The sequence below is a fragment of the Ranitomeya variabilis genome, chromosome 4, assembly GCF_051348905.1.
Source record: "Ranitomeya variabilis isolate aRanVar5 chromosome 4, aRanVar5.hap1, whole genome shotgun sequence".
Taxonomy (NCBI): domain Eukaryota; kingdom Metazoa; phylum Chordata; class Amphibia; order Anura; family Dendrobatidae; genus Ranitomeya; species Ranitomeya variabilis.
Genome location: NC_135235.1, coordinates 330,647,279 through 330,669,761, shown reverse-complemented (window position 1 = coordinate 330,669,761; position 22,483 = coordinate 330,647,279). Strand labels below are relative to the sequence as shown.

At 48.2% G+C, this 22,483-nt stretch overlaps 1 protein-coding gene across 5 annotated transcripts in view; it reads left to right on the top strand.

Annotated features, from left to right (window-relative positions):
- Positions 1–22,483, top strand: part of LOC143764688 (uncharacterized) — a 173,644-nt gene that overhangs the window by 142,277 nt on the left and 8,884 nt on the right. The window contains exon 1 of one of the 5 annotated variants that reach the window (XM_077250522.1): positions 2,069–2,384. The exons of the other annotated variants lie outside the window; for them this stretch is intronic. The gene's annotated coding sequence lies outside the window, so the exon portion shown is untranslated. Of the gene's footprint in view, positions 1–2,068; positions 2,385–22,483 lie in introns of those variants that run through there. 5 annotated transcript variants of the gene reach the window in all.

The following is a 22,483-nucleotide window of genomic DNA, read 5'->3' as shown; positions in this document are numbered from 1 at the left end:
CAACAAGATCACAGAAATTATCTCCGTTTTCTATGGCACCGAGACAACGACACCAACAAGGAAATGATCGAATACCGCATGAAGGTGCACGTTTTCGGAAACAGTCCTTCTCCTGCAGTCGCTACGTATGGCCTACTTAGGACCGCCTCCGATGGTGCTGCAGAGTTCGGAAAGGATGCCCAGCAGTTCGTTGAAAAGGACTTCTACGTGGAAGACGGTCTTAAATCCCTGCCTACAGCGGAGGAAGCCATAGATCTGCTCAAACGGACACAAGGTATGCTTTCTAAAGCTCATTTAAGATTGCATAAAATTGCCTCCAATAGTGCTGTTGTCATGAAGGCCTTTCACCCTAATGATCATGCCGCAGAATTTAGGGACTTGAACCTAGGCTCAGACAATCCACCAGTACAGAGAAGCCTAGGCCTGAGGTGGAATTTGCTAAAGGACTCCTTCAGCTTTCAGGTTAATGGTGCAGAAAAACCATTTACTAAGCGTGGGGTTCTGTCAGTGGTGAACAGTCTATATGATCCACTTGGGTTTGTCGCACCCCTGACTATACAAGGCAAGCTCCTGCTGAGACAACTCTCAGAGTGCATTAAGGACTGGGATATACCACTCCCTGCGGACAAACAACTAAAGTGGAAGTCGTGGAGAGAATCTCTTTGCGCCTTGGATAAGATCCACATACCACGTTGTTACACTCCGGCATCCCTAACTACGAGTCAAAGGAAAGAGATTCATGTATTCGCTGATGCCTCCACTGAAGCTATTGCCGCTGTCGCTTACTTGAAGGTTGTAGACTCTAATAATGAAGCCCATATTGGATTTCTGTTTGGAAAGGCTAAACTGGCTCCTAAACCCGAGCACACCATACCCAGACTCGAGCTCTGTGGGGCTGTACTAGCCATAGAGATTGCAGACTTCATACAGAGTGTACGAGCAATACACATAGAAGTGATAGAGTCTATGGATTCCTCCAGTTTCATTAATGCCCTAAGACGATTCTTCTCCATCAGAGGACCAGTAAAACAACTAAGATCTGATTGTGGAACGAACTTTGTAGGTGCCTGTCGAGAACTACAGCTGAATTCAACACCAGTCCAGAACTTCTTGACAACCAATGGCTGTTCCTGGGTCTTCAATCCTCCTCATGCTTCCCATATGGGCGGATCATGGGAAAGAATGATAGGCATTACTCGTCGGATACTGGAATCTATGCTGAGTGACTCAAATCTTTCAAGACTCACTCACGAGACCTTGACCACTTTCTTAGCAGAAGTCTCTGCTATAGTAAACTCAAGACCTCTTGTACCCATATCTACGGATCCAGAATCTCCTACAATTCTCACTCCGGCAACTCTCCTCACCCAGAAACTTGGAACTGTTCCTAACCCGCCTGAAGACTCTGTGTCCGGTAGCAAATATCAGAGACGGTGGAAATATGTGCAACATCTGGCTGATTGTTTCTGGAATAGATGGAAGAGGGAGTACTTGACACTTCTCCAAAAACGAAGAAAATGGCAACAAGTAAAGCCAAATTTACAAGTAGGAGATATTATCCTCATGAAAAACCAGAAGGAGGAAAGAAACGCATGGCCTATGGGACTTATATCTAAAACCTTTCCAAGTGACGATGGTAAGGTACGTAAGGTAGAAGTGACAGTTACTAAGCAAGGTGACTCCAAATCTTTCATTAGGCCTATATCAGAGATTATCTTACTCATACCGGTTGAGGATTGATTATCCATCCAATCAGAAGGAACTCTTTCAAGGAACTTCAACCTTTGGATTACAAATGGGTTGGAGACAGTTTGGCCTAGCGCGGCTTCTCCAATCCGAAGATGGGTTATCCATTGGATTACTTCAGGAACTCGTTATAGACATTTGTCTATCTTGTTATACAATATGTTATTGTTGCATTGCATGCATTGTTTTTATCTTACAGGTTGAGGTATCCCTCCATGCACTTATGGTTAACACTCCCAATTCGAGACTTATGGTATAGTGAAATCCAAGGATTTCAGACGGGGAGTGTGCTGTTCAGTTTATTCTGATAGACTTTCAGTTATACATGGACATTTATGTAGTGCTAATATACCTAGTTCTTTCATTTATTGTATTTGTTGTACTTTGCTGCCATCTACTGGCCATTGTTGTATCACACTGTAATATTCGTAATGGAACTTTCCCACAACGCCTTTCTGTCTTTAGCTCCTCCTATCTTCTTCCTTCTTTTCCTGTTTTGTACTCCGTGCCATCTTAGATCTCACATGTGCTGCAGAGCTGGAGAAAGGATTCTCTTGTTACCTCTAACCTGGAGCTTCTATTATCTCTATCTGGTGATTCTGTAACAGCTCTAACCTACAGTCCTCACTCTCACCAAGGTACTGTAAATAAAACCTGTTGAATGTATCACTGCATCATCTTTCCGGATCACCACGCGCAGCTGATAAGGACTAGGAGCACAGTTAGTGAGTAACGCTGTCCGCCATTGTTTATATAGCGATTTGTGATCACATCCCTCAGACACATCTCATCCACGTATATCGGTGGCAGAATAGTAGAGGTAATAACCCTTATCCAGCAGTGGGTGTAGAAATTTCCACACAATTTTCCCACTCACCCCCAGGATGGGTGGGCATTCAGGGGGGTTAATCTGGGTGTCCTTACCCTCGTAGACCCTAAATCTGTTGGTATACCCTGTGATACTGTCTGGCTCAAAAAATGAGGAGGAATAGAGAAATGTGGGATCTGCCTCACTGGCTGAATCCGTGTCAGAAGCAAGAAAAGAGTATGTCTTCTCTGGTGAATAGCGTCTTGATGAATGGGCCATTTTTATTTTCTTTTTCAAAACCCTGGGAATGTGTGTGTAAGTGGTGCTTTATATGAGTAATGTGTGGGACTTGTGTATAGGATACTATTTATTATAAAAAGTAGAGAGAAAAAAATATAGAGAAAAAAATTTGAAAAAATACTGAAAAGAAAAAATTGAAAAGAAAAACCAGATATGCCCTCCCTCCCTTACCCAGCGCTAACTATTCTTTTTTTTTTTGCAAAAGAAAAGCAGACATCACCAACAATGCAACATATGCTTCTCTAATGCATGACCCTGGTATTGTCGAAGGTGTAGTATATTTGACGGTAGAAACTACCCCCAACATTTTTCAATACCCCATAGGCCGCCAACTATAACATATATTCGCCCCAATAAACACATGACTAAGTTATTTCTTTGGAATAATATAGACCACAGTAGCCTTTATTTAACATATAACAAATTGGTGAACATAACATAACACCAATTTACTCCCAGCTGTTCTAACCCTGGCTCGGGAGCACCAAAAACCCAAAGAGGGTTCACTGTTCACGGTAAAATTCCATGAGATCTGACGACCCCTGCCGGAACTCCCCAACCACCATTCACCAGATCTGAAAGATATTAAACTCCAAAAACAGAGGAGCCATATGCCAAAATGGATCCCCCAAACCAATTTCCACCAACACCCAGGACTCCCCCCAGCCGCCACAACGAGAGGCCATTGAACACCTCAAAGGCCCGAGACCCCACCACACTGAAAAACTATGGCCCACTCAATGCCTTCCTGAATGCCAAGCGCCCAAAAATCCATCCCCACCGCATTCAAATGAACTCCGTCAGCCAGCCAAAACGGGGCCTCCCCTCTTTCCAACTCAAAATGTCTCACCGCTACACCTCCATTCCTGGTGACAAAAGCGGACACAGCCCTGTTAACCTTTATCCGGGCCTTGTTCAAATTATCCAATGACCGCATGTTCCGCCAACGTTTACGTGGCACGATTTCAGACCAAACAATGGTCAAACCCGGGTACAAGACCCATAAACGCAAAAAATCTTGTTTTATATCTTTTATTATTTCCCGAAAAGGCCGAATCCCTAAGTCGTTACCCCCAACGTGCAAAACTAAGATATTAGGAACCTTATCCAACTTGACACCATTATGGATCTCCTGCAGAAGTCTATTCCAGGCCATCCCCCTAAAACCGAGCCAACGAATAACCGCCACTCGCCGTTCAAAACCCAGCTGTCCACCCTCGTTCCGCACATCAGCGCGCAATGCTCCCCAGTGGACATATGAGTGGCCGAAAATCCAGACCAATAAAGGCAGGGGACCTGAAAAAACACAGAACAAAAACTCAAAATGTAAACAACAGCTGATATGACAACACTACTGACCCCCACCTGCTAAAACACTCCCGGCCGCACTTTGCGGACGCACATAGCTGCGATATCTATTTGACTGCCACTTACCAATAGGCCAAACAGCCGCAGCCCCAAGTCCCCCCAGCGCTGCATCCGTTGCAGCCCCAATCCTAAACGAGTGAGGAGCAAAACAAGAATCGTCCAAACCCAACAACGCAATAGCCTTCTTAAAAACTGCTACTGGGATAAAGAGGAACCATCCTCGTGACATAACAACGACCGATCCCGACTAGGCCAAAGTCCCCAGAAATATGCCAGACAGGCAATTGGACACATAACCGACCCAACAACCGATCCCAAAACAATTCTACTACCCCTACCTTCCTGATCGGACTTTGATCGCCGCAACCACAACTCGACATGACCAGACGACAAAAATACATCTCGAGCCAACAGCCCCCCTATCACTTTTTTGCTAGATGAAACCAACTCGCCACGCCCCGAAAAAGCCAAATGAAGCAAACACAATTCAAAGACCGACAAACATAAAGAAGGCAAAAATCCACCTAACCTTTCCAACAAACTAAAAGAAACGGGCCGTCTAGCATCCACCCGTCTCGGCCGCCGCCGAAAACCTTTTACCGCCTGTTTCACCAAAAAGATCTTGGTTAAATCAGGTTGACCACGCAATTTAAAACCAAATGCCATGGCCGACATGACACGTGACAATTTAGCGGAAGACCATCCTGCCGAGGCTCCCCGACTCAACGAAGACAACAATATACCCGCCTGCTCTTGCACACTCGACCCACACGGCTCCGCCGACAACAACTCTTCCCAATCAAGCCAAATTGCCTGATACGCCTCCCATGTTCTAGGAGCCAACGACAACCTGATCAATGCCTCAGCGTCCCGGACACCACAAGCCAGAGTTCTGCAGGGCACTCCAACCCGACGACCTCCGCATCCGGAGCCAGTGACCGAAAACGATCGAACTGTAAACGAAAACGAGAATCAGCGATGGAATTATGAACGCCAGGAACATGCATTGCAGTTACTTGTGCATTCAAATTCAAGCACAATAAAACCAACTGTCTCAGCACTCGCACCACTGGAGGCGACGATGCGGACAAATTGTTGATCGCGCAAACCACCCCCATGTTGTCACAGTGAAATCAAACCCACCTATTTCGAAAAACCTGCTGCCACAGATGCACCGCCACCAAAATGGGAAATATTTCCAAGAGTGCGATATTCCGAACCAGGCCAGAAGAAATCCAAGACGCCGGCCACTTTGCCGTGCACCATTGTCCCCGAAAATACGCTCTGAAACACACCCCTCCTGCCGCATCTGTAAACAAATCCAATGACATGTTATCAACCACTCCCTCAAGGAACAAAGACCGACCGTTCTACAGTAGTTCTGTAAGAACCCACTCCAAACCGCCAATAGGGTCCCTGATCCCCCACCCGATACCTCCCAGTGTTCCCCCGGTATGCCTGGGTCCACCTTCATCCCCCCGCATCTTCTTTCAGGAAGAAAATTGCAGGCGCATGAGCAGTGCACACGCTGAGATCTGCCAGCCGGCACCCGGCAACTATAGAGAGATTTTTCCTATTGGTTCATTTTGGTTCAAAGTGCTCACCACACATCTAGATAAGTTCCGTTGGGGGTCTAGTTTCCAAAATGGTGTCACTTGTGGGGGGGTTTCCACTTTTTAGGTACATCAGGGGCTCCCCAAACGCGACATGGTGTCCGATCTCAATTCCAGCCAATTCTGCATTGAAAAAGTCAAACGGTGCTCCTTCCCTTCTGAACTCTGCCATGCGCTCAAACAGTGGTTTGGCCCCACATATCGTGTATCAGCGTACTCTGGACAAATTACACAACATCGTTAGGAGTCTAATTTCTCCCGTTACCCTTGTGAAAATAAAAATTTGGGGGTGAAAAATCAATTTTGTGGAAAAAATAGAATTTTTTTATTTTCACGGCTCTACGTTATAAACTTCTGTGAAGCACTTGGGTGTTCAAAGTGCTCACCACACATCTAGATAAGTTCCTTAAGGGGTCTAGTTTCCAAAATGGTGTCACTTGTGGTTTTTTTTCCACTGTTTAGGCACATCAGAGGCTCTCCAAACGCGACATGGCGTCCTATCTCAATTCCAGCCAATTTTGCATTGAAAGGTCAAACAGCGCTCCTTCCCTTCCAAGCTCTACTGTGCACCCAAACAGTGCTTTACCCCCACATATGGGTTATCTGCATATTGAGGAAAAATTGCAACACACATTTGTGGTTCATTTTCTCTTTTTCCACGTGAAAATAAAAAACATTGGTTCTGAAGTAAAATGTTTGTAAAAAAAAAAGTTAAATGTTAATTTTTTCCTTACACGTTGCTTCAGCTCCTGTAAAGCACATAAAGGCTTAATAAACTTCTTGAATGTGGTTTTGAGCACCTTGAGGGGTGCAGTTTTTAGAATGGTGTCACTTTTGGGCATTTTCTGTCATGTGCACTCCTCAAAGTGATTGTAAATGTGAGATGGTCCCTAAAAAAATGGTTTTGTAAATTTTGTTGTAAAAATGAGAAATCGCTGGTCAACTTTTAACCCTTATAACTTCCTAACAAAAAAAAAATTTGTTTCCAAAATTGTGCTGATGTAAAGTAGATATGTTTAAAATGTTATTTATTAACTATTTTGTGTGACATATCTCTCTGATTTAAGGGCATAAAAATTCAAAGTTTGAAAATTGCAAAATTGTAAAAATTTTCACCATATTTCCATTTTTTTCATAAATAATCGCAAGTAATATCGAAGAAATGTTACGACTAGCATGAAGTACAACATGTCGTGAAAAAACAGTCTCAGAATCAGTGGGATCTGTTAAAGCATTCCAGAGTTATAACCTCATAAAGGGACAGTGGTCAGAATTGTAAAAATTGGCTCAGTCATTAAGGACCAAATTGGCTCTGTCACTAAGGATTTAAAGTGAGATCTAAATGACTGCCTGTTCCTGACCAAAATATGAGCCAGGTGCATGCTTCGAAGAATCAAACATCAGACAAAGAAGTCAGATATACGCTCCTCTCCCAGCAAAGGCTAGCACACAACTGCTTCATTTTTTGGAACAAAGAACTATGCTACAGGCAGGAAATGGGTGTTGCACAACTTCTGAACAGCTAGTGTCACTTTATGATTAGTCCATTCCAACTTCACTTCCATATATGGTATTCAGTCCAATGTCCAGTGACTCCTTCACATTCCAAAAATTTCTTTGCCACAACATATCTGAACTAGCTTATGTAAGGTTTAATAATTGATTTCATTAGCCATTCTCTCCTTCACATCATAAAGGCGATATAAAAAAAATTAAACATTTGACTTTGTAGTCTGCCACACATGGCACAGTTCATGTCCAGATGCCTTTCCCAAGACCCTCGCTTGAAAGACATTTTGTCCACCATGAAATACTGGCTGTGCACCTTTCTTGACCCACAGATCAAGGAGAAATTTCCTTCTCTCATGTCGGAGGCAGACGTGCCATGCTCAGTGCATGTATTCCAGAGGGATGTTGTGGAAGACTTGCTAAAAATATTACCCACAGACAATGTTGCTGGCAGAGGTGAAAGCTCTTTTCACCCATAAGGATTAGAGGGGAGGGCCACGCACACCAGGTGCAACTCAAGGGAGGAGAAATGTCCACCATCTGAGCCATTTTCATGAAACCATCACATCAGCAAGGGCTATCTGTGGGTGTAACTATGACAAGGAGGGAGAAATTGACCAAGATGGTGAAGGAGTACTTAAGTGACCATACCAGTGTCCTTCCTTATTATTCAGTGCCCTTTAACTATTGGTTGCAGGGCCGCCATCAGAGCATTATTGCACTGATGCATATGGGGCCCAATGAGCAGAATGTGCCTGCATCGGGCCCCATCTCTTCTGCTCATGAGCCCCAGCTGCAGAATCCTGCCGGTGCAGTAACTAAACCTGTGTCCGAGACGGGGGTTCAATTAAACTCAATTGCCATATGGGCCCACACGGCAATAGTTAAAAGCCACCAGCCAATCGGAGGCTGGCAGCACAGAATACTCCAGGCATACAAAATATTCACTGACATATAACGGAGGAATGCATCGGGGCATGGAGGTAGGGGAATAAATCAAAATAGAGAAGGATAGGGAATTACCACACATACAAACCAAGCAACAGTCACATCTATAATATAACGCTGGGAGCGTCACTCTGTCCGAAGCCTTTATAGACTGCGCAAGCGCAAGCGCCGGCGCAGTCTGGACCCCACAGAGCGTCGCTCCCAGGAGATCACGGTATGCGTAAGCGCTGAACGCACACCGCGATCTCCAACAGATAAACATGGACGAGACAGGAGGCGGAGGGTGAGTATACTTACCTGTCCCGTTCCACCGACGCCATTCCGGGCCATGACTATCCCCCTGCTCCCGGAATCGGCGCCTGCGCAGTCCGCGCTTTCCGGCGCCATTTTCTTGAAGACACATTGCAGTGTGTCTTCAAGAAAATGGCGCCGGAAAGCGCGGACTGCGCAGGCGCCTTTTCCGGCACCAGGAGGACACAGAAAATCTGTCCTCCTGGTGCCGGAAAAGGCGCCTGCGCGGTCCACGCTTTCCGGCGCCATTTTCTTGAAGACACACCGCAATGTCTTCAAGAAAATGGCGCCGGAAAGCGCGGACTGCGCAGGCGCCGATTCCGGGAGCAGGGGGATAGTCATGGCCCGGAATGGCGTCGGTGGAACGGGACAGGTAAGTATACTCACCCTCCGCAAGTAACAAATTGCTGTGCCATGAGGCTGTGGCACTTCATGCCACAGCTATTTGTTACTTACGCCACTTACGTCCACAGCCACCGCACCCACCACAGCCACGCACAGCCGCCGCACCCAGCACAGCCGCCCACAGCCACGCACAGCCGCCCACAGCCACACACAGCCGCCGCACCCAGCACAGCCACGCACAGCCACCCACAGCCGCCGCACCCACCACAGCCACCGCACCCAGCACAGCCACGCACAGCCGCCGCACCCAGCACAGCCGCCTACAGCCACGCACAGCCGCTGCACCCAGCACAGCCACGCACAGCCGCCCACAGCCACGCACAGGCGCCTACAGCCACCGCACCCAGCACAGCCGCCGCACCCAGCACAGCCGCCGCACCCAGCACAGCTGCCGCACCCAGCACAGCCGCCGCACCCAGCACAGCCACGCACAGCCGCCCACAGCCATGCACAGCCGCCGCACCCAGCACAGCCGCCGCACCCAGCACAGCCACGCACAGCCGCCCACAGCCACGCACAGCCGCCGCACCCAGCACAGCCGCCGCACCCAGCACAGCCGCCACACCCAGCACAGCCACGCACAGCCGCCGCACCCAGCACAGCCGCCGCACTCAGCACAGCCGTCCACAGCCGCCGCACCCAGCACAGCCACGCACAGCCGCCCACAGCCACGCACAGCCTCCCACAGCCACGCACAGCCGCCCACAGCCGCCGCACCCAGTACAGCCGCCGCACCCAGCACAGCCGCCTACAGCCACGCACAGCCGCTGCACCCAGCACAGCCACGCACAGCCGCCCACAGCCACGCACAGGCGCCTACAGCCACCGCACCCAGCACAGCCGCCGCATCCAGCACAGCCACGCACAGCCGCCGCACCCAGCACAGCCGCCGCACCCAGCACAGCCGCCGCACCCAGCACAGCCACGCACAGCCGCCCACAGCCACGCACAGCCGCCACACCCAGCACAGCCACGCACAGCCGCCCACAGCCGCCGCACCCAGCACAGCCGCCACACTCAGCACAGCCGTCCACAGCCGCCGCACCCAGCACAGCCACGCACAGCCGCCCACAGCCACGCACAGCCGCCCACAGCCGCCGCACCCAGTACAGCCGCCGCACCCAGCACAGCCACCCACAGCCGCCGCACCCACCACAGCCACCGCACCCAGCACAGCCACGCACAGCCGCCGCACCCAGCACAGCCACCCACAGCCGCCCGCACCCAGCACAGCCACCCACAGCCGCGCCACATACAGCCGCCCGCACTCAGCACAGCCGCCGCACTCAGCACAGCCGGCCACAGCCACGCACAGCCGCCTACAGCCACGCACAGCCGCCGCACCCAGCACAGCCACCGCACCCAGCACAGCCGCTGCACCCAGCACAGCCACGCACAGCCGCCGCACCCAGCACAGCCACCGCACCCAGCACAGCCGTCCACAGCCGCCGCACCCAGCACAGCCACGCACAGCCGCGCACAGCCGCCCACAGCCACGCACAGCCGCCTAGAGCCACGCACAGCCGCTGCACCCAGCACAGCCGCCGCACCCAGCACAGCCACGCACAGCCGCCGCACCCAGCACAGCCGCCCACAGCCGCCGCCCACAGCCACACACAGCCACTGCACCCAGCACAGCCACCGCACCCAGCAGCGCCACGCACAGCCGCCCGCACTCAGCACAGCCGCCCGCACTCAGCACAGCCGCCCGCACTCAGCACAGCCGCCCGCACTCAGCACAGCCGCCCGCACTCAGCACAGCCGCCCGCACTCCGCACAGCCGCCCGCAATGATGGGGGCGCAGGATGGAGCAGCACGTGATAGGATGGGGGCGCAGGATGGGAGCACATAACAGGATGGGGATGCAGGATGGAGCAGCACATGACACGGTGGAGCAGCACATGACAGGATGGGGCGCAGGATGGAGCAGCACATGACAGGATGGGGATGCAGGATGGAGCAGCACATGACACGGTGGAGCAGCACATGACAGGATGGGGGCGCAGGATGGAGCAGCACATGACAGGATGGGAGAGCAAGATGGGAGCAGCACATACCAGGATGGAGACCATATACCAATTTAAATGCTCGCCACCCGGGCGTAGAACGGGTTCAATAGCTAGTACTGCATAACTCCTCCTACTCTCCTCATATGAACTCCCTCCATTTTAGCCATGCAGCAAATGCTAGCTCTAACAATGATTTATAATAGATGATAAAGGGGAAAGGAGTGGCTAACCGAGCTCATCTGAGCACAGGGATTTCCAACATGGCTGGTTAACCCCTGTTCTGCCAGAAGGAATACACATTTAACCCCTTTCTGACCTCGGAAGGGATAGTACGTCCGAGGTCAGAACCCCCGCTTTGATGCGGGCTCTGGCGGTGAGCCCGCATCAAAGCCGGGACATGTCAGCTGTTTTGAACAGCTGACATGTGCCCGCAATAGCAGCGGGTGAAATCGTGATTCACCCGCTGCTATTTACTAGTTAAATGCCGCTGTCAAACGCTGACAGCGGCATTTAACCGGCGCTTCCGGCCATCGGGCCAGAAATGAGTGCATCGCACACCCTCGTCACATGATCGGGGGTCAGCGATGCGTCTGCATAGTAACCATAGAGGTCCTCGAGACCTCTATAGTTACTGATGCCGGTTTGCTGTGAGCGCCACCCTGTGGTCGGCGCTCATAGCAAGCCTGCAATTCAGCTACATAGCAGCGATCTGATGATCGCTGCTATGTAGCAGAGCCTATCGAGTTGTGCCAGCTTCTAGGCTCCCATGGACTATTGAAGCATGGCAAAAGTAAAAAAAAAGTTAAAAAAATGTAAAAAAAATTACATTCAAGCCCCATTCAAAATAAAACACTAAAAAAAAAAATCAAACCTACATATATTTGGTATTGCCACGTTCAGAATCGCCCGATCTATCATTAAAAGAAAAGCATTAACCTGATCGCTAAACAGCGTAGCGAGAAAAAAATTTGAAACGCCAGAATTACGTTTTTTTGATCACCGCGACATTGCATTAAAATGCAATAACGGGCGATCAAAAGAAAGTATCTGCACAAAGGTGGTATCAATAAAAACGTCAGCTTGGAACACAAAAAATAAGCCCTCAACCGAACCCAGATCACGAAAAATGGAGACGCTACTATCGGTATCGGAAAATGGCGCATTTTTTTTTTTTTTTAGCAAAGTTTGGAATTTTTTTTCACCACTTAGATAAAATAGAACCTAGACATGTTTGGTGTCTATGAGCTCCTAATGACCTGGGGAATCATAATGGCTGGTCAATTTTAGCATTTAGTGAACCTAGTAAAAAAGCCAAACAAAAAACAAGTGTGGAATCGCACTTTTTTTTGCAATTTCACCGCACTTGTAATTTTTTTCCCATTTTCTAGTACACGATATGGTAAAACCAATGATGTCGTTCAAAAGTACAACTCGTTTCGCAAAAAATAAGCCCTCACGCATCCATATTGATGGAAAAATAAAAAAGTTATGGCTCTGGGAAGGAGGGGAGCGAAAAACTAACACGGAAAAACGGAAAATCCCAAGGTCATGAAGGGGTTAAAATGAAGGAGAAGTGCTTTCTCTCAGTGCCGAAGTATGAGCAATCAGACTCAGCGATCTTCTGGTTCCACACTGTCGCGGTAACCACATGACAAACACAAAAAAGTGCCCCTTTATGGATGTGAAAAAAGTCTTTTTAGATACTTTAGCTTAATAGTATCAGCTCTCATCAAAAGGTTAGATAGTGATTTACCCTGAAGATTCACAAATTGTGGGGTTGTTATAAAAATATTATGTTTAGGGTGTTTTTGCTTTGCCTCCTTAGGCTGCCGTCACACTAGCAGTATTCGGTCAGTATTTTACATCAGTACTTGTAAGCCAAAACCAGGAGTGGATGATAAATACAGAAGTGGTGCATATGTTTCTATTATACTTTTCCTCTATTTGTTCCACTCCTGGTTTTGGCTTACCAATACTGATGTAAAATACTGACCAAATACTGCTAGTGTGACGGCAGCCTTATAAGAATCACAATGGTATTGTTCTTTTTCCGCTGATAGATACATACGAGCCAACTATGAAAGACAAGATCCAAGGAAATATGTATTGCCCCCATAGTATGGTGTCCCTTTCCTGGTCCCCACACATTAATGTTCCCACAGTATCGCCATCTTTCACATACAGTAAAATGTTCACACAGCAAGCTTATCCCCCAACAAGGTATAATGTTCCCCCATTACCGCCAACCTCCTAATACATTATGATAGTTCACGATGCCCCACACAATATGCTACCAAACCATTAGATAATGATTCCTCACTTATCCCCATTCTTGATGCAGTACCATGCTCCTTTCTTTGCTCCCACACACAGTATAATGGTCTCACAGTACCGCCATCCCCTCACACACAGTGTAATATTACCACAGTATACAATAAGTCACAGAGAAGTCACATGAGAACAACCAAAACAGTCCTAGTACTTGACACAAACAAAAACATTTAGAAGAAAAAAAGTAGAAGAAAAAGGGCCAGTCAGTCATAAGCGGCTGTATGCTTCCAAATGAAAGAACCAAATCTCAAGAGGAAAAAATGTGTTGAGAATAACCTGACCGACTTCATTATATAGGTATAGAAAAAACAGGGTCCAGCCAAAAATGAGGAAACAAACTAATCCTAGAGAAAATAGAGTAGGGTAGAGCAAAGTGAAAGTGCTGATATCATCAGGGCCAGTGTTAGTGATGTGCCGCTATGGGGCCCCTGTGAGGCAGGGGGACCCACCTTCCGCCTGCGCCGACTCCCCCGCCGCATTGAACTATTCCGGCATCTGCAGGTACAGTTCAAAGCAATGATGGAGGAGAGAGCGACAGCTAACGCTCCCTCTCCCATCATTCCCCGCTCTGCCTCTGACACTCTGTGGGTGCGCGCGCACTCACTGTGTGCCAGCCAGCAGTGCAGCCGCTGAGACAGAGGCAGGGAGCAGCGCAGGCACGAGGAGAGGTGAGGAGTGTGTTTTTTTTTTTGTTTTTTTTTACTGGACTGTGAGGCCATTCTCAGAGGGGATATGCGAGCTGTGTTATATACTACGTGGGCTGTGTTATATACTGCATGGCTGTGCTAGAGCATGCGTGGGCTGGGTTGTATACTATGTGGCTGTGCTATATACTAAGTGGCATGGCTGTGCTGTATACTACGTGGGCTGTGTTATACTACATGGCTGTGCTGTATACTACGTGGGTTGTGTTATATACTACGTGGGTTGTGCTCTATATAGTACTTGGGCTGTGTTATATACTACATGGCTGTGCTATATACTATGTGGCTGTGATATATACTACGTGGGCTGTGTTATTCGACGTGGCTGTGCTATATGCTACGTGGACTGTGTTATATACTACACAGGCTGTGTTATATACTACACGGGCTGTGCTATATATTATGCGGGCTGTGCTATATATTATGCGGGCTGTGCTGTATACTATGCAGGCTGTTATATACTATGCGGGCTGTGCTATATACTATGCGGGCAGTGCTATATACTATGCGGGCTGTGCTATATACTATGCGGGCTGTGCTATATACTATGGGGGTATATTATATTCTATGGGAGAGGTTGTGTTATATACTATGTGGCTGTGTTATATACTATTGGGGTGTATATTATATTCTATGGGGAGGCTGTGTTATATACTATGGGGGGTATATTATATTCTATGGGGAGGCTGTGTTATATACTATGTAACTGTGTTATATACTATTGGGGGTACCGTATATACTCGAGTATGAGTCAACCCAAATATAAGCCGACCCCCCTAGTTTTGCCACAAAAAACTGGGAAAACTTAATGACTCGAGTATAGGCCTAGGGTGGGAAATGCAGCAGCTACTGGTAAATTTCAAAAATAAAAATAAATACCAATAGAAGTAAAATTAATTGAGACATCAGTAGGTTACGTGTTTTTGAATATCCATATTGAATCAGGAGGCCCATATAATGCTCCATAAAGTTCATGATGGACCCCATAAGATGTTCCATACAAAATATGCCCCATATAATGCTCCATACAGTTCATTATAGCCCCATAAGATGCTCCATACAAAACTGTGCCACATATAATGCTGCAATGCAAGTTCATTATGGCCCCATAAGATGCTCCATACAAAACTGTGCCACCTATAATGCTGCATTAAAGTTCATTATGGCCCCATAGGATGCTCCATATAAAACTGTGCCACATATAATGCTGCATTTCAAGTTCATTATGGCCCCATAAGATGCTCCATACACAACTGTGCCACATATAATGCTGCATTACAAGTTCATTATGGCCCCATAAGATGCTCCATACATAACTGTGCCACATATAATGCTTCAATGCAAGTTCATTATGGCCCCATAAGATGCTCCATATAAAAATATGCCCCATGTAATGCTGCTGCAATAAAAAAAAAATGACATACTCACCTCTCTTGCAGCCCGCTGCTCCTCAGCGTCCCGTCTCTCCGCAGTCACTGTTAAGGCAAAGGGCGGCGCGCACACTAACACGTCTTCGCGCCCTCTGACCTGAACAGTGACAGGAAGAGGGCGGGGAAGACAGAGCGGCGGTGGAACTCAGACAGGTGAATATGAAATACTCACCTGCTCCCGGCGCGGTCCCTGGCAGCTTCTCCCGGATAGATGATCTCTGGCGCCCGCAGCTTCTTCCTCTGTTCAGCGGTCACTGGTACCGCTCATTACAGTAATGAATATGCGGCTCCACCCCTATAAAATTACTATTACTGTACATTATACATTATATTCTATGAGGGAGGCTGTGTCATATACTATGGGTGGTATATTATAATCTATGGGGGAGGCTGTGTTATATACTATGTGGCTGTGTTATTTACTATGGGGGTATATTATATTCTATGGGGGAGGCTGTGTTATATTACTATGTTTCTGTATTATATATTTCTCTGTCGCCCATGACAGCACCACGGAGAGAGGGGATCCGCCCACCAAGGACAGGAAACTTACGGATAAAAAGGCGGTACCACTCTCCCGCATCAGTTGGTTTCCTGTCCTTGATGGGAGACCTACAGACTTACCAGAAGAAGATCGTCGTGGGATTCCGGGCCAATCAGTCCAACTCAGGCAGCGGGGGTCCCCCTGCCTCGGCTGGTGTGGTGACCCGAGGCACCACCGCTGGGGCTAGTGGGCCTCTAGGGTGTGCGGGGGAGGTGACATGGAGTTCGCGGTCACCTCCCCAGGTAAGATGCAGCGGCAACATCCAGGGGGGTCCCTCTGTGGTTGCGGGAGGAGCGGTGCGGCCCTCCCCTTGAGAGCGTCAGCCTGCACACTGCATAGCCAGCCGGCGTGCAGGGCCGCGCATTAACAGGGCGGCAGGCTGCAAGAGACCGGGAGCTCCGGGGAGCAGCCAGCGGCAGCGTCTCAGGTGCGCCATGTGCGGCGCCATCTTTAATCCAACTGCGCGTGCGCGAATAACTTGGAGCAGGCGCCGGCGTACGGCACTTCTGCGCAGGCGCCTGCAGTCAGCGCTTCTGCGCAGGCGCGGGCGGCGGTGCTTCTGCGCAGGTGCCGGGATGGCGCTTCTGCGCGGGTGCCGGCAGGCGTCGCTCCTGCGCAGGCGCGGGCAGGAGCTTCTGAGCGGGCACCGGAAGGGTGCTTCTGCGCAGGCACAAAAAAAAAAATTCAAATCAAGAGGCGGGAACTGCCGCATAAAAAGAAGCTGCGCCAGCCATCCATGGGCAAAAAAGGGCTGCAGCACAAGCCGCAGCACGAGCCTCAGTACGAAGCAGCAGCACCACCGCAGCACCAGCCGCAACATAAACCGCAGTGCCAGCCACAGCACCATCCGGCCGCAGTACAAGCCACAGCCTAACAGCAGGCTTCGTAAGGTACAACCTACAGCAACTATGAGCGACCTGGCATCACCCTTACCAGAATCACCACCACCACCAGCGCCGCAGCAGCAGCTAAAACGGCGACAGCAAAAAGGACACCAGGATACAACCGGTAAAGAGCTCCAAAGGTCCCAGCATAGCAAGGAGTCCAGTACGGCGTCGAGAAAAAAGACAGATGCAGAGCATCCCCAACCGGTATTTATGGGTCCTTGAGGTGGTAAGTGATCTTCGTGAAAGTTAGCACAGTAAGGGTATTATTTTGCTTCTTTTTACTCTAGGGGAAGAAAAGCTTAGGAAAAACTAAGCATAGGATTTGTGCCCTTTGTAGAGAAGACCTTCCAATTACCTGGGAGAAGAGACTCTGTAGTATATGCATACAGCAAACGGTTTCCGAGGGGCTCCCCGGGTTTGCAGCCGACCTTAAAACCCTGATGAAAAATCAGGTAGAAGACACCTTTAGATCTCTTAAAAGGGGAAAAAACAGAGGAAGACTGGGCACAGGTCCCCGTCTCTGGTGTCTAATACAGACAGTAATGATGCAGACTCAGATTCGTCTAATTCCTCCTCTTCTTCTTCTTCATCATCTTCTTCTTCCTCTGGGGGTCACAGCTGTTTCCCCTTGGAAGACACCGATGGCCTCATAAAAGCAGTCAGGAGCACTATGGGGTTGGTAGACTCTCACCCCAAAAGGTCGGTCCAGGACATTATGTTCGGAGGCCTCGAGCAAAAGAAGAAGAGGGCCTTTCCACTTAATGAGACAATTTCCACACTAATTAAAAAAGAGTGGAAAAAAACAGTAAGGAAGGCGTTATTAACACCTAAGAGAAAGTACCCTTTTGAGGATGAATCCTGTTTCCTTTTGGGAAAAAGCCCCCAAGTTAGTTGTGGCTATATCTAAGGCATCTAAAAAATCCGCCCTCCCCTTTGAGGACATGGGGGTCTTGAAAGACCCCATGGACAAAAAGGCAGATGCCTTCCTCAAAAGTTCCTGGGAATCAGCTGGGGGGGGGGGTCTAAAGCCGGCAGTCGCCGCCACATGCACGTCCCGTTCACTAATGATTTGGCTAGACCAACTGGAGAGCCAGCTAAAGGGGAAAACATCCCATGATTCCATACTGAGCACCTTGCCTGTATTAAGAGGGGCGGCCGCATTTTTAGCAGATGCTTCGGCTGATTCTATTAGATTAGCTGCTAGGTCAGCAGTCTTCTCTAACGCAGCTAGGCGCGCGATCTGGCTTAAGTGCTGGCCGGGGGACTTACAGACAAAATCTAAGTTATGTACCATCCCTTGCGAAGGGGAGTTTTTGTTTGGTCCCACCTTAGATGACATCCTGGAGAAGGCAGGAGATAAAAAGAAATCCTTTCCCTCCCTGGGCTTCCCCGCTTATAGACGGCCCTTTCGGAGCAAGAGGTTTTTCCGTAAAAAGCAAGGGAGAAACCAGGGAAAATGGGAAGATAAGAAAAGCAGGAATAAAGGATACTTGTTTAACAAAAACCTCAACGACAACAAGAAACCTTCCCAATGAAGGTTGGCCCCGGGTGGGGGGAAGACTCTCTCTCTTTCTCCCGGCCTGGGAAAGATTACCTGCAGCCAGAGGATCCTGGGCATTATAAAATCTGGGCTGAAACTAACGTTTCTAAAAACCCCTCCTTTTCAATAACATCTCCAAGGTCTTCAGTGGAAGAGCAATTGGCATTGGAAAACGAGGTCGTGGGACTAGGGGACAAGGGAGTTCTTCTGGAAGTTCCCCCACAAGAAAGAGGGCAAGGTTACTATTCCCCGCTATTCCTGAGAAAAAAAACGGATGGGACGTACAGGACTATCATAAACTTAAAAAGCCTAAACAAATACCTAGACGTTCAACCATTCAAAATGGAGACAATAAAGTCATCTATAAAAATGCTGTTTCCTCGGTGTTTCATGGTAGTCCTGGACCTGAAGGATGCCTACTATCACGTCCCTATCCTCATAGATCACCAGAGGTTTCTCAGGATAGCAGTTCATATCAGGGGGAGGTTACGTCACTTTCAATTTTCAGCCCTACCTTTCGGACTAGCAATAGCCCCGAGAATATTCACAAAACTAATTGCGGAGGTGATGGCTCATCTCAGAGAGCAAGACACATTGATTGTACCTTATCTGGACGACTTTTTGGTGATAGGCTCCTCTCCCCAACACTGCAGCAATCAGCTGGAAACAGTTACGAGGTCTCTAGAGGAACTGGCCTGGCTAATAAACTTAAAAAAGTCCAGATTGGTTCCTTCCCAGGTCCAGGAATACCTAGGTCTCACTCTAGACTCTATAAAGGAAGAGTGCCGTCTTCCGGGGGAAAAAATACAGAAAATAATAAGGCTAGTGTCCAAAATACAAGCCCCCCCTCTATAACTCTACGCCAGGCTATGTCCCTCTTGGGATCTATGACTTCATGCATACCTGCAGTCCAATGGGCTCAGCTCCATTCGAGACACCTTCAATGGCAGATTTTGTCCGAGGAAATTTCTCTGGGAGGGCGTTTAGAAAGTCGGTTGAGATTATCTCCAAACACAACTCGGTCACTAATCTGGTGGGCATCACAAAAGAATCTTTCCCAGGGAATCCCATGGGTAATTCCAATCTCAAAGATACTGACAACAGATGCAAGTCCCAGCGGGTGGGGGGCTCATTTGGGCGACCTAGTAGCTCAGGGCACCTGTTCGACGTCTCTGAAAAAAGAATCTTCCAATATGAAAGAACTTCTAGCGGTCAAGTTCTCCCTGCTGGAATTCTTGGGGGCCCTTCACTCTCACCACATCAGAGTCATGTCAGACAACAGGGTTGTAGTGGCATACCTAAATCGACAAGGGGGTACTCGCTCCAAAAGTCTGATGGAAGTAACCGATGCAATCTTCCAAATAGCTGAGGGCAACCTTCTATCCCTGACAAGTCTGCATATAAGGGGAGTGGACAATTACAAAGCAGACTTTCTGAGCCGCTCCAGCCTAAAACAAGGGGAGTGGGAGATAAATCAGACAGTATTCACCCGGATCACGGAAAAATGGGGGGTTCCCGACATAGACCTCTTTGCCAACAACACAAACAAAAAAGTAACCTCTTTCTGCTCCATAACTCCTCGGGGGAATCCGGTAGCTCTGGATGCGTTCTTGATTCCATGGCTACATCAGTTGGCTTACGCATTTCCCCCATTTGCTCTGATTCCGGCAGTGCTGAGGAAGATTCGGGAGGACGGGGCTCATGTGATCTTAATAGCCCTGTTCTGGCCAAAGAGACCTTGGTTCTCTTGGATGAGGAGAATGTCGATATCCGACCCTTGGGTACTCCCAGACCTTCCAGACTTACTCTCCCAAGGCCCGGTCAACCATCCACAGGTTACGAGCTTATACTTGACAGCCTGACGTTTGAGAGGAAGCTACTAGAAGATAGAGGATTTTCACCAGGGCTTGTATCCACTCTTTTACAGAGTAGGAAACCGGTTACAACAAAGCAGTATGGGAAGATATGGAAGAAATTCCTATCATCATCGGGCACCAAAATAGGGGAAAAGGTCCCCCTTAAAACCATATTAGAATTCTTACAAAACGGGTTGCAAATTGGTTTAGCCACAAGTACCTTGAAAGTCCATGTGGCAGCATTGGGAGCCCTGTTTAATTATGATTTGGCGAGTAATCGGTGGGTTTTAAGATTCATCAGGGCAGCAGGTAGATCGAGGCCACTTCCGATTAAAACTGCCCCTCAATGGGATTTAAATTTGGTCCTTAAAGCCCTGACTAAACCGCCCTTCGAACCCTTGGAGGATGTCCCGTTAAAACTCCTATCCCTCAAAACATCCCTGCTAGTCGCCCTCACATCTGCTCATAGAATTAGCGACATACAGGCACTATCTGCTAACCCTCCATACACACAGTTTTTAGAGGATAGAGTTATTCTCAAAATAGACCCTGCATACCTCCCGAAAGTGGCATCCCAGTTTCACAGAACTCAAGAGATATCTCTTCCCTCCTTTTGTCCTAACCCTAAAAATAAGGAGGAGGAAGCGTTACATACACTAGATGTAAAGAGGTGCCTCAAACAGTACATAGAAGCCACCAGAGAGAGTAGGGAGGATGCCTCTCTTTTTGTGTGCTGTCAGGGTCCCCGGAAGGGGAAAAAAGCCTCCAAAGCCACTCTGGCGAGATGGATCATGGACGCTATCAGCCTGTCATACTCATCAAGTGGAATGTCCGTTCCAGGGGAGGTCAAGGCTCACTCAACGAGGGCAGTGGCAGCTTCTTGGGCGGAGAAAGCCGGAGCTTCTATTGACCAGATATGTAGAGCTGCTACTTGGTCATCACCTTCCACATTCTCTAGGCACTATAGATTGGACCTTATTTCCACTTCAGACCTTACCTTCGGTAAAAGGGTTCTGGAAGCGGTGGTCCCTCCCTGAATGTACAATCTATGAAATCTCTCCGTGGTGCCGTCATGGGCGACAGAGAAAAATATAGTTCTTACCGATAATGGTATTTCTCTGAGCCCATGACAGCACCTGTACATTCCCTCCCTTCACTTTTGGGTGTGCACGTTAATATAAGTCATAGGATATTTATGATAGGTCATGCGGTATCTAAATTAAAGTTAAGTTAAAGTAATATTGAAACTAATAAGCTGTTTCATAGTCTCCCATCGTTCTCTAGTAAACAACTGATGCGGGAGAGTGGTACCACCTTTTTATCTGTAGGTTTCCTGTCCTTGGTGGGCGGATCCCCTCTCTCCGTGGTGCAGTCATGGGCTCAGAGAAATACCGTTATCGGTAAGAACTATATTTTTTTGGGGGTACATTATATTCTATGAGGGAGGCTGTATTATATACTGTGGGGGTACATTATATTCTAAGGGGGAGGCTGTGTTATATACTATGTGGCTGTGTTATATACCATGGGGGTATATTATATTCTATGGGGGAGGCTGTTATATAATATGTGGCTGTGTTATATACTATGGGGGGTACATTATATTCTATGTTGGAGGCCGTGTTATATACTATGGGGGCTGCATTATATTCTATGGGGGGCTGTATTAGATTTTATGAGGGATGATTGCATCATACTCTTTGATGGGGCTACATTATATTCTATGGGGGGCTGTATTAAATTTATATTCTATGAGGGGTGATTGCATCATACTATATGAGGGGGCTACATTATACTATATGAGGGGGGCTGCATTATATTCTATGGGCGGTTACACTATACTCTGTGGGGTGGCTGCATTATACTCTGTGGCGTGGCTGCATTATACTCTGTGGGGTGTTGGCTGCATTATACTATAAGTAGGCTGCATTATACTGTATCGAGGACTATGGGGAATACATTATACTATATGAAAAACTATGGGGTGCATTATTCTATGGGAAATTAATTGTACTACATGGATGACTATGGCGGTGCATTATACTATATGGAGCACTGTGAGGAGTGTATTATGCTATATGGAGGACTATGAGGAGTGTATTATACTATGTGGAGGGCTGAGCAGTGTACTTTAATATATGGAGGGCTATGAGGAGTGTATTATACTATATGGAAGACTATGGGAAGTGTATAA